This window comes from Malaclemys terrapin, chromosome 12 (genome assembly GCF_027887155.1).
Source record: "Malaclemys terrapin pileata isolate rMalTer1 chromosome 12, rMalTer1.hap1, whole genome shotgun sequence".
NCBI classification, from domain to species: Eukaryota; Metazoa; Chordata; order Testudines; family Emydidae; genus Malaclemys; species Malaclemys terrapin.
This window is the reverse complement of record NC_071516.1, coordinates 28757097-28770025: the sequence shown is the minus strand read 5'-3', so window position 1 is coordinate 28770025 and position 12929 is coordinate 28757097. Positions and strand designations below refer to the sequence as shown.

The 12929-nt window shown below is 50.1% G+C and overlaps 1 long non-coding RNA gene across 1 annotated transcript; it reads left to right on the top strand.

Annotated features, from left to right (window-relative positions):
- Nucleotides 1-2625: 2625 nt before the first annotated feature.
- Nucleotides 2626-5560, top strand: LOC128846898 (uncharacterized). Its single transcript, XR_008446821.1, has 3 exons — nt 2626-2688; nt 3506-3685; nt 4064-5560. It is a non-coding gene; the product is annotated as an uncharacterized LOC128846898 (long non-coding RNA).
- Nucleotides 5561-12929: the final 7369 nt, after the last annotated feature.

The window sequence follows — 12929 nt, the reverse complement described above, 5'->3', positions numbered from 1 at the left end:
TGGAAGGGGGCAGAAAGTCACTTGCTGTGGGTGGGTGTAGGAGGGAAGGGCAGGGCAGGGTATGCACTGCTGGGGAAGCTGGAGGACTTGGCAGCTGGGCAGGGGTGCAGGAGGGTTTGTCAGCCGGGAGGGGTGCTGTGGCAAGGAGGTGTGTGAGAGGGTTCTTGGCTGGGAGGTGGGACAGGCCAGGTTGCTGCTGGGAGGGGCAGGTTAGGGGCATTGGAGGGCTGGGGTGGGGTTCTTGGGGCTATGGCAAGAGCATTAAGCAGGTTGGGGGTGCTGCTCCGAGGGGTGGGGTCAGGGGTAGTCCTCTCCGGCATTGGAAGGGTTACGCTTCGCTGAAGCTCAGCCAGCTGAAGAGCTTGGAAAGTGTTTTCTTTTTAAAAACTTCACATGACACAAGTGTTTGCCCCGGCTGCTAAGTGTCTGGAGCAGAGCAGGCTCTGACTGCTGGCAGGAAGCAGGATCTCAGCGCTACCCTGGCTGCAGGCTGTCCCTGTGGGAGCCTCGGCGGCTTTGCTGGAGTAGTGGCACAGAGCTAATCACAAAAGTGGAGATCATTTCACCTCTTTGTTCCCACAAAGTCCTTGATTTGCTCTTTCCCTGCCTGCGGAAGCCCAAGAGGCTGAGTGGCATCAGGAACTTGGGCTCAGCCATTGAACCTGCTGTTTGCAAGGCTGGGGAACACCAAGGCCAGCATGGAACCACTTCTCCACCTCCACCCCAGGGGACAAACGGGGTTCCTACAGCTCCTGGCCACAGCTGCTGGTTTGAACCTCTGCAGAAGCCTGCTAGCACTGCAAGGAGGGCTGGTGAGCCATTGCACTCCCCATCGCGTGCGACTGATGCTGCTGGCTGCGGCCGCACCTGCCGACACGCGCTGCGCAAAGGGAGGCCAGAGGCACAAGATGTCCCAATTGTGGAAGGGGGCAGATGGGCCTTGGTGTCAGGGACCTGCCCGTGTTCTGGCTGCAACAAGCTACCTCCTGCAATACCAGTGTGGGGGCAGCCGCTCAGACATGACTCCTTTGCCCTAGGAAGAATAAATGAATTTCCTGGGCACCACTCCCCCTCCCGGCTGCAATTCGTTCTCTCCTTTGGGGGAATGTACAGCTCCTGAACTACAGCCCTACAGGCAGATGTGCCCTGTCTGTGGCCAGAGCAGGGCCTGCACAGCCAGCACTGCCTCGCCAATGTGATCCTGTCCCAGGGTGGGCAGGCAGAGAGGGCAGTGCAGTCACCTCACTCCATGCTGTCCGTTCTGCTCAACTGCCAACAGGGGGTCGATTAGCTCCAGCTGTCGGGGGGGGGGGGGTTAATGACGCGCCCACTAGGAACTGGACAGAGGCTGACATATCAACCCACCTAGGCAACCCAACAGCCATCTTAGGATCATAGAGCTGGAGGGCTGGAAGGGACCTTGAGACGAGAAGTCATGAGGAGTCTAAGCCATGGAGCTGTTATAACGCAATGCTCAGGGGTCTTGCTCACCTAGAGGATCTAGCTTTACACTTGAAAATGCAATTCAGCCTTACCAGTAGCCAGGCGTTGAGCTGAGCTGCCCGGAACATGTGATGGGCAGGGAGCTGGGCTACCATAGAGGATGATCCTGGGTCTAAGAAACTAAACTAGGACACAGAGACATGGGCTCCATTTCCAGCTTGGCCGCAGATTTCTGGTGGGACCTGGTCTAAGTCACTCCCTGGCTCTGTTGCCAATCTTTGAAATGAGGGAAATGGAACATCAGCAGTGCTGTGTGCGACCCTCTAGTGTGCATAAATATTTGGCTCTGTGGGGTGGTGCCAGGGCTGGAAGTGCAGAAGCAACATTCACAGTCCGGCGGGGCAGGGAGCCGTCTGTGTGTTGCATTCGGGTGACCCCCTGTAGCTGACCCCAGAGTGACATTGAACTTGACAGCCTCTGGGAGAAGTCACCCCCAGGCCCCTGTAACCAGAGGGAGATTTGCTGTGATCTGGAGCCTTTGAGCATAAGGAAAGGTGGGCAGGGGAGGGAAATGAGGGGGCTCAGAAGGCAGAGCTCCAATTTATTCCTATTCTCTCCTCGGGGTTTTCTAGCCCTTTGTCCTCTCCAGTTTCCGCAGAAGAACAGTGCAGAGTAAACGTGCACTTCTGAACTATTTGGGACTGCATGCCCCCTAGGCGCCAGCGGAGATATGCTCAGACCAGAGCTCCTAGGAGTTTGCAATGATGTGACTAATCGAGATTGCCACAGGACATACAGGAGACCTTGTCACTTGGACTCGTGTAGGAGATAACGCTCCCTCGGTGACATTCAAACGGTGGCTTGAACTGATTGTTTTCTTTGCTGGTTGAAAAGAGGACAGAGCTGTGACTACACTTCAGCCTTGTTCCTCTGCTTCCTTGGCTTCCCAAGTGCTAATCAAAGCCTAGACTGGAATCTTGGTGAGTGGTTCCAGCAGCAGCCATGCAGAGAGCATCAATCTCTAGCTCTGACAAGTACTGGAGTGAAAGGAAAGGTCCTTCCTTTTGAGTACTTGCGACCTTGGCATCAGTGCACACAGCTTGGAGCAGAGCTGGCATGCACCCTGCCTTTCTGTGGCCTCCTGAGGACCTTGGCACATCTCACAAGCGAGGTGAGTGTTAGCACTGGTCCGTGCTCTTCCCTCAGCATTAGAGGAGCCGTGCTGCTGGAGCTGCTCTCTTTCAGGTAAAACTGAGACCCTGACCGTTGAAGATCCCATTGCACTTTTAGCAAGAGAAAGGATGTGGTTTGAGCATTGGCCTGCTAAACCCAGGGTTGTGAGTTCAATCCTTGAGGGGGGCATTTAGAGATCTGGGGCAAAAATCTGTCTGGGGATTGGTCCTGCTTTGAGCAGAGGGTTGGACTAGATGACCTCCTGAGGTCCCTTCCAACCCTGATATTCTCTGATTCTATGATCTGAGCCCTGGGGTGCAGGCGCACTTCTAATTCACGTGTGTAGAGTGGTTACTGTTACAGTCAGCATTTGCCAATAGATGCCCCTATGTTGTTTTCTGTCCTCAGTCCAGAGAAAAGCTGTGCTATCTTAAACACCTCTGCATGGTAACTGTTAGTAAAAGCTGGTGTTTTTATGATGACCCTACTCCTAATTACCTCCTCTAATGTCAATGAGATTTGCTATTCTTCTTCACTTCCTGTGCTAAACGATTGCACAGTTTTTCTACGCACTCTTAAATAGCCACTTTGGCTTTCTCCCCAGAAGTGGCTGCATTCCAGAGTGGAGGGGAAGCATCTTCTGTGTCTATAGAACCAGCTCTTCAACCAGTGTCAATAGGCCTAGGTCTGTGGACTTTAGTGGAGCTGTGCTGATTTGCATGAGGGGAGGGACTGGCCCAAGCCTGGGAAGTGCTTTGGGTTCCTTTGGGATATGCAGCACCCGTCCCTGTAGTGGAGTTTAGATCCAAATTCTTTGAGTGTCCTGCTGAGACCCAGAACCTCCATTCGTTCAGCCTGAAAGCTTTGTCTGCCCCTGTCAACACTGTAGCATCTTGAAGCTCTGTTGCCTGGTTCACTGGGAGTCCGGATGGCCTGGGGATTACAGCTGCTTGTCAACTTCCAGTGGAACCTGCTCCAGTCAGATGAATCAGAAGTGACAACGTGTTCTGCAGCTCGCCAGCCTGAATTTTGGCAAGGATCCTGCTGTCTGCGTTAATTAACAGAACAGGTCTGTGACTACAGAAGAGGTTTGCTTGATTGCCTTGTTTAAGCAGAACTGAAATAATTGCTCCGTGCACTTGTAATCAGAGAGCTTCCCCTGTTCCCAGGCTCATCTTCTACGTGCTGAAGGGTGCATAAAAGGTGTCACTCGGAGCCTGGGCAGAGCTCGAGTTGTACAGATGTGGGGACAGGATGGCTGAGGGGATTGGCAGGTGGGGGCACAGCCTATTAACCTGTAGCTCCTGATCAGACTTGGCACTTGAACTGTTCAGCAGTGTACAGACTTAATTAATTTCCCCAACACCTGCATTGCTCATCTCTTGAAGGCCCGGAGAGCTTATGCTTAACAAGTCCCTTATTTTTATTTCAACATTACTGAGCACAGCAACCAGAGCCGGCAGCCAACCCAGCCTGCTCTGCCCCCTGCAGTCCAGCACCTGCCTTCCAAAAACGGAGCATGACCTTTGATGTCTGCAGCCACATCCCATCTGCTCACACATCAACAGCAGCTGCTCCACACAAGGCCCTCAGATGGTCTCAGCATAAGTGTCATCATCATCGCGATGGTTTTAGAAATGGAGAACCAGATAAGGGCACCTGCATGAGATGTATCAGTCCCAGGCATATTCAATTCCTGCTTCCCTGGTCACTCTCCTAGGCTGTTGTGCTCCTCAGACCGGTCTGTCTGAATGCAGTGCGACACTGCTGCCATCTAAATGCTGCTCATTAGCCCACCTGGAATGAGCTGATGGGCCTCAGTCCAGTTCCCAGTGGACAAGTGTCCACACCACAAAGACCTCCATCACTAACTTGAACCCCAGTTTGCAGCCTCAGCAGATAAGCCAAGAACAAGTTAAGTCCTAGGCAGGACACCTAAATATGGTCCTTTGGCAGCAGTGCTGATGTACCTTGGTATGCATGGCAGGGCAGAGGGGCAGCATCTCCCGTTGTTCTAGCCCAGGCTGTCCCTGTAGCTAGAATGAGGGCATTGTTTTCCAGGGCTGTCAATCTGGCTCCTGTCCCCAGGCTGCTGTTCTCTTTAAATGAGAATGAATAAATGATGGCACCCAGCAGCCCGCCAAAGCTCAGCGCTAGGTGAGCAGGCGCTGTCTCCAGAGGACCATCGGAGGTGGAATTCAAATGAATGTCTAACTACAACAGTTTGGAGCGTAAAGCTTTCTACCAAAGGTGAAATTCAGACTCTGAGCCTTTTAAAAGCCTGAGTCTCAAGCCTTTTAATGCAAAGATGAACTAACTAGTCCACGTGGCTCTTTTCCTGGTGGGGCGGAGACCCTGCCTTTGCATGGTCCCTGTCAGACCAGACCGAGAGGCAGCAAAGCAAGCTCAGGGGTGGCTCAGCCCTTGCTAAAATGTGGTGGTTTAGGTCCTCAGTAATACTTTCCTGTGCCTTTTACTTGTAGGTCACAGGTTCAAATCTGGCCCAGATGAGTAGTAACCACCATCTGGGGACTTGGTGGTGTCTTCTACGAACCAAGTTGGTGGATTCAGTTCTGGTGTCAACAGTTTAAGAAGGATGTTGATAAATTGGAGCGGGTTCAGAAAAGAGCTACGAGAATGATAATCTAAAGGATTAGAAAACAAGCCTCATAGTGAGAGAGTCAAGGAGCTCCATCTATTTAGTTTAACAAAGAGAAGGTTAAGGGGTGACTTGACCAGTCTTTAAATACCCACATGAGGAATAGAAATTTAATAATAGAGAGCACTTCAGCCTAGCAGAGAAATGTGTAACAAGATCCAATGGCTGGAAGTTGAACCTAGACACATTCCGGATAAAAATAAGGTGCAAATATTTAACAGTGAGGGTAATTAATCATTGGAACCACTTACCAAGGATCGTGGTGGATTGTCCATCATAATAAACGTTTAATCAGGATCTGATGTTTTTCTAGTTCAAACGGGAATTAATTCAGGGATGCCGTATGGCCCGCACTATACAGAAGGTCCAACCAGATGATCACAGCCGTCCCTTCTGGCTTAGACACTAGGGGTCCCCCCAGATAGCAGCCACATCAGTGATCTTGCTGGCAATCTTGGCTGAGAGGCCACGGGCTAGGTGGGCCGTGGAGACTCAGCTTCCCTCTGCTCCTCGGGGCAGACTCTTCCCATCAGGACAGAGAAGTGTGGGTGAGGTTCCTGTTCTGTGTGTTAAACAAGGACTCCAGTCTCCAGGACTGCCCCTCCCCCAGTTCTCCTGAATAGGCAGTAACCTTCCCTTTCTTTGTGCTAGTGTAGCCCTCCTCCTGTCTCTGCATGGCTTCCTGCTTGTTATTATTTAAATAGGCTGATAAATATTTCACTCTGAACTCCGTTATATAAGCCTCCGGGTAATGCTCGGGGATTTACATCTAATTGGAGCCCTAATTTTTAGCCTGCTGTATAAGACCATTACACAGCCCTGCAGCCTCGCGAGCACTCTGCTAGGGGGCAGAGGCACAAGCCCATGTGAGTGAGTCAGGGCAGCGGGGTGAGCCTCTGCCCTGTCAGCTGGGGTGGGACTGTGGTGCTGCAGGGAGAAAAATGGTTGGAAGTAATTCAGTGATTCTGGATCCACCAGGGGCGGGGCGGGGCGGGGCGGGGGAAGCATCAGGTTCTTCAGCACACCTCTGGACATCCCATCAGCAACACATGCAGGAGCTGCGGATGGGGAATTCCACAGAGATGCCCCAGATTTCATGTCTGCCTCCCTGCTCCTTGAGACAAGGGAGAGAGGTGGGGACCAGGGTGCTGAGACAGGCTGCCTGAGTGGTTAGAAGTCATGAAAGGTGAATGAAGAATGATTTCAGAACTCCCATCTCTGGGGGAGCTGGGCTGAGTTCTGAAAAGAGAGTTTACCCATCCCTCCCCTTGCAAGAATGCCTTCCACCCTGAAGCGTCTGCAGTCTCCATGAATAGGATCACTTCTGTTATTGAAATGCAGCCACCTCAGGGGTGGAAATGCAGTAGCTATTCTATACACACAACAGAAAGGACCAGAATCTTAGCTGATGTAAATCACTGTTGCTCCATTGACCTCAATGGTGCTCTGCTGATTCTCACCTGGCTGGGGATCTGGCCCAAGATTTTTAGGTGAGGAAAAGGAGAGAAGCTTTTCAAATCAGTTCAGGGTGATGAAGAGCCACTATGTGAATAGCCAGGTTAGAACTTGACCAGGCCACTGGAACCAAGTCCCCTATCCTAGCAAAAGCTTCCATGGGGTTAGGAACAACCCCCAAGTTGTTAGCGTTGCCTTGTTCATACACAAGGAGCTGTGCTGTATTTTTCAGTCTGAATGACTTCAGTGTTAGAGTAAGAGAAAATGTAGTCTCGGCAAGGGAGAGAGCACAGTGTCTGTGTCTCCTCTATAACATCTACTCCGTCTCTCAAAATGGCAGCTGTCCCTGCAGAGAGCAGTACACAGAGCACAAATTAATGACAATCACATACACCATCACCAGGGCCACAGTTTCGTCTTCCATCTCTGAAAGAGTGATGGCTACTCCATACATTTCCGCAGGTGCCCCTCTGGTGTAATTGAGTGGCCCTGTGTGTGTGATGCTGCCTTCTAGAAAGGACAAGTTTGACTTGCAGGGAAGATAAAAGATATACGGTGCCTAGTCAAAGAAGCCTCTTATTTGGAGCAAAAGGGCCTGCCTTTGAATGTATAGGTGTGTAAGTGTGGTTTTTACTCACTACAGTCATTGAGTCTGCAGCACAGGAAATTACACTAGAAAACTAGCTCAGCATTGATTCTGTGGGCTGAGACTTGGCAATGCCTTACTGCAGTGCCTTGGCTTTGCATTTAGAGTACTCCCTTTGAAACACAGACCAAGCTTGCTTAGCTATCGAGAGATTCTAAGATCACAGCCAGCATGGAACGGCTGCAGGTGCTGGCAGCACCCTCCAATCTGCTTCTTAACACTGACAGCATTCCAAGCTCTCCTCCGTGTGCTACACCAGCCCTGTCTTAGCCTTGCAGCTTAACAGTAGGAGCACCCCAGTCCCCGAGTCCATTTGAATTGTTCCCCTGTGGTATCCAGCCCCTGACACTGCCTGCTCACAGAAATCCCAGAGCCTCTGCCCCCAACGGAGCTGTGTGCCCCAGTTTTAACTTAAACCACAGCTCCTGTAAACCACACAGCACTTGTGAGTAAGTATAATAAAACAAAAGAAGGTTTATTTAAGAAAGAATGGAGATCCAACTAGAAACAAGAGAGAGTGGTGGGAACAGAAGGATACAATACAAACCAAAATCATAAAACATGAACTAGGGCCTGCACTTACTAATAGTTCCCTTTCCTAGCTAATGAAGTAGGTTTTCTCTCCAAAGTTCAGTCTGTTGCAGAGCTGGCTGTCTGCCCAGGAACCAAGATCCAAACATTCATGAAACACCTCTGCTTAATAAGATGTCTCCTCAGTGAATGGATGCAAAGGGTCTTTCCCCGCCCTGCCATATCAGTCTTTTGGCTTTATTCCCAGCCACAGCAGTCCCCTTGCTGTTATAATGGTCCTTGGTACCTCCAAGTGATTTCAATGGTTTGTTTGTCTTTGATGGTTTTCCACTGATTTTTCTGCGTGTTGCAGAGATGGACAACAGAGCAATGCATTATATAATGGACTAGCCAGGGAGGGGTGTCAACTCCCTCCAGCTTGAACGGGCCATCACCACAACATATGATTCCCTGGTGACTCAGTTTCCCTCCTGTTCCAGTTAAATTATTCCTTAAATATCACCTGTACACCCCTTTCACAATGATTATGAGTACTGTTAAGTTACAAGCTTTCAGCAGAAACCCTTGTAGATACATACCAGAAAAGTGATGTATGGGGTGCAGTGAGTGTGTCAGGTTTGAAACAGGAAGTAGCTCCTGTGCCCTTGGTGACTCCTCTGCTGGACCCAGGCAATGCAGAGGAGGAAGCTGCCTGATTTAAATGTAGAGGGGACAAGGGAAGTAGGGAGAGAAGGGTGTCAATGCATGGATGAGACAATGGTGTAGGGGGTGGTTTTATTAAGAACTGGGGAATCTTTTGGGACAGGAGGAGCCTATACAAGGGATGGGCTCCATCAAAACCAAAATGGAACCAGACTGTTAGCATGTAAAATTAAAAAGGTTGAAGAGGATTTTTTTAAACTAAGGGCTTGGGGAAAGCTGGCAGGTGTGGAGGAGCACACGGTTCAGGCAGAGACGTTTCTTAGAGATGAATTTATTAAAGAGGAGCTCCATATCCTAGTAAAGAAGCCAGTAAAGTACAGGTAGGAGCTTGTGAGGAACAGCCAAACATAAAAGTTAAATATAGTACATGGAGGCAAGCAACTGAATATTGACAAAATGTACAAGTGCTTATATACAAATGTTAGAAGTCTAAATACTAAGATGGGTGAATTTGAGTACCTGGTATTAAATGAGACTATTGATATAATAGGCATCATGGAAACATGGTGGAATGAGGATATCAAAGGGACACAGTAATACCAGGGTACAACATATATAGGAATGACAGAGGGGGTCACACTGGTCTGGGAGTGGCGCTAGATAGAATCAGAGAACTGGAAGGGAGCTCGCATGAACAATAAGAGTATAGCAATAGGGATACTACCAACCACCTGACCAGGATGGTAACAGTGAGTGTGAAATGCTCAGGGAGATAAGAGAAGCTACAAAGGCAGAAAACACAATAATAATGGGGGATTTCTAATACCCCCATATCAACTAGGTACGTGTCGCCTCAGGAAGGGATGCAGAGATATAATTTCTAGATACTATAAATGACTGCTTCTTTGAGAAGCTAGTCCCAGAACCTACAAGGGGAGAGGCAATTCTTGATTTAATCCTAAGTGAAGCACAGAATCTGATCCAAGAGGTGAATATAGCCAAACCAGTTGATAATAGCAACCATAATATAATTAAATGTAATATTCCTTGTAGGGGGAAAATGCCAAAGAAACCCACCACCGTAGCATTTAACTTCAAAAAGGGGAACTATCCAAAAATGAGAGAGCCAGTTAAACAGAAATTAAAAGCAACGGTCAAAAGGGTGAAATGTCTGCAAACTGCATGGAGACTATTTAAAAACACCGTAATAGACACTCATATCAAATATATATCCCAAATTAAAAAAAAAAAAACAGTAAGGGGGAAAAAACACCACCATGGCTAAACAGGAGAGTAAAAGAGGCAGTTAGAGGCAAAAAGGCATCCTTTAAAAACTAGAAGTCAGCTCCTAATGAGGAGAATAGAAAGAAGCATAAACTCTGGCAAGCCAAGTATAGAAGTATAATTAGGCAGGCCAAGAAGGAAATTGAAGAGCAATTAGCTAAAGACACAAAAGCTAACATCATTTTTTTAAGTACATCAGAAGCAGGAAGCCTGCCAAACAATCAATGGGGCCACTGGACGATCGAGGTGCTAATGGAGCACTTTAGACCCCATCTCCCCTGCCCATGACCCTACCCACTAGACCACACAACTGCTCCTACAAAGCAGTATAGTGGTTTGGGTCCTATGTAATCAGGACTTTTCCACACTCTTTATTTCCCCCCTCTCATTATTAATGGAAAAAAGCTAATTTAAGAAAGTGTTCCAGGGCTCTTTATCTCGAGTCTTGCATTAGCCATCTCTAGCTGTACGTTGCCAAGGGACCCTGATTAGCCGCTGCCAGCTTTCAGACAGCACAGATTTCTAGCTCCCCAAAGCCAGGCTCTGGAAGGGGCTTTCACCCTCTGCACATGGATAGGAAAAAGGATATAGATTAGATCACAGCATGAGCCCAGATGTAATTAAAAGCAAGAGAGGGCTAATCTCAGCGTGAGGGTGACTCCGCAGACTTCAGGGAGTTTATGCCAGGGATGCATTTGGCCCCAAAGTCATGCTAGAAATACACCTCTACCCCGATATAATGCTGTCCTCGGGAGCCAAAAAATCTTACCACGTTATAGGTGAAACCACGTTATATCAAACTTGCTTTGATTCGCCGGAGTGCGCAGTCCCCCCCCCCCCCCCCCCGCCCGGAGCACTGCTTTACCGCGTTATATCTGAATTCGTGTTATATCGGGTCATATTATATCAGGGTAGAGGTGTACATGTAAAAGTTGGGCAGAGCTGGGACCTTTCTGGCGGGCACAGGTGTAACTGGGCTGTGTTTCCTTTGAGGTCTGAATGGTTTCTGCTCTTAAGCAGCTGAGTTCTAATCAGAGCATTTATCACCACCTCGTACAGAAGGTTCCCAGTGCTAGCCCCTGTGGCTATCACTGCGGGTCATTCCCATAGGCGTCATTAAGGGCCTGATGCAACCCATGGAAGGCAGCAGGAGGACACCTGATCCCTACCTCAGGTGCTTGCGCAGACCCTGTGTTCTGATGATCAATAAGCGATTGCTACATGGGATGCCAGAACAGCCCCCTAGACCCCACCTTGGGCAGCAGCTCAGGCCTGGCGCTTCAGCTGAAGGGGAGACTCCCCTAATGCACCCAGCCAGAGGCACGCTGCTGCAGATGGAGGAAGGGGAATATCTCCTTGGGACCCCTCTAGACATCAACTGTTGCCCCCAAGCATGATATTGCTGATTGCTCTTATCTCTTAGCATGTGAAACTACACGCTGGATCAGCCATCCAGTCCTTTCTTCACTAGCAGGGCCAGTGCAGCCGATGCCCGGCGATCTGCCTCACTCTGGGCTAGTAGCAGTGTGTCATGGTTACTGCTGACGCTGGTGTCAGGTGGTGTGCCGTGCCTGCTGACTCGGATCCAAGGCTCCAAGGCCAGAAGGGACCATGTGACCATCTAGTCTGACCCCCTGAAGAACAAAGGCCAGAGACCTGACACAGATAGTCCCTAAAACTTTTAGAACATCATCCCATCTTGCGTTAAAAATGGCCAGCACTGGGGAATCCCCCATGCCCTTTGGTGCCTCGTTCCAATGGAGGAGCGATAGCCGCTCAAGCTTGCACCCCAGAGGATCGGTGCCCTAGCCCCAGCCCCAGGGGGGAAGCGTGGTCCAGTAGTTAAGATGTTTGCTAGGAAGCCATAAGACCTGTGTTCAATTCCCTGCTTTGCTACTGGCTTCCTCTTGCCTGAGGCAGGTCTCGTGGGGCTAGGCTCACAAAGGGGACTTAAGCATAGCAATGCCTCACTACTAGGCACCCTGCTGCTAGTGTGGGATTCGCAGCCAGAGCTAGGTACCCAGCTTCCCTGTATAAAGCCTGGAGAGCATTAGGTGCCTAAGAATGGGATTTGCAAAGGCTGCGTAAGGTAGCTGATAAGAAATGCCAAGGAGAGGGGTGGACTCTGATTCGGAGCAGTGTCATAGGGTGAAGATGGGCTGCAGCACCACAGGTAACAAGATCTGCTCACCTCCCCAGGTGGGAAAATTATTTTAGTCACATGACCAGGAAGGTACATGTCTCCCTTGGGCCAGGCCCGGCGTGTGCTGGACAGATGCTGGGGAAGCCGCAGTGGGATGCAGAATGCAAAAGGCACCTGTAGGAAAGACCTGACTTACCAGGAAGTTGCCCCAGCTAGGAAGGGTTGGGAGCGGCCTGCTAACACAGAGAATTGATTTGAACGGTGCAGACTTTATTTTGGGACTTGAGGTTATATTCTGAGCTTTCATGTTAATCAACCCGGATGCTACAGGGGGCTGTTTAAACAGGGAAGCCCTGGTGAGGCGAAACTGCAGGCAGACTACTGCGGTGCAGAGCCACACCAGGCCATGAGGGAGTGCTCAGGAGGCAGTGACCAGGTTACACTCAAGGACTTGAACCCAGGTTTCCATCCCCCCCAGATAGCAGGCCATTCATCTGATTTTAAGCCGGCCCGGCCTGGTTGTGTGTGGTTTGTCTCCTGCTTGGTACTGATATAAAACCAGACATGGTTTTGTCCTGTATCATGCACAGAGGAAGCTGTTTTGGAGACTGTGCCACTCCACTTCCACCAGTATGGGCAGGGTCACACAGGAGGGGGCAGGGACAACCGAGGGGAGGTTGTCCTGTATTCTGGGAGTGCGTCCGTGGCCACCCTACTCCAGAGGAGTGTCCGAACCACCAGGCTATTGGCTCAAATAAGCTGGGGTGGGGTAGGGTCTCTCAGTCTCTCCTCTGATGATGTTTGACTTCTGTCTCAGCGCTCTGAGGCAGAGAAGCTGGAGCACACGGCTCAGGATTGGCTTGCACATTCATGGGCAGGAATCTCTTGACATCCCCGGCTGCCTGTGAAAGGGGGGATACTGTGGCAGGCAGGGAAAGGCCTCAGGCCAGATG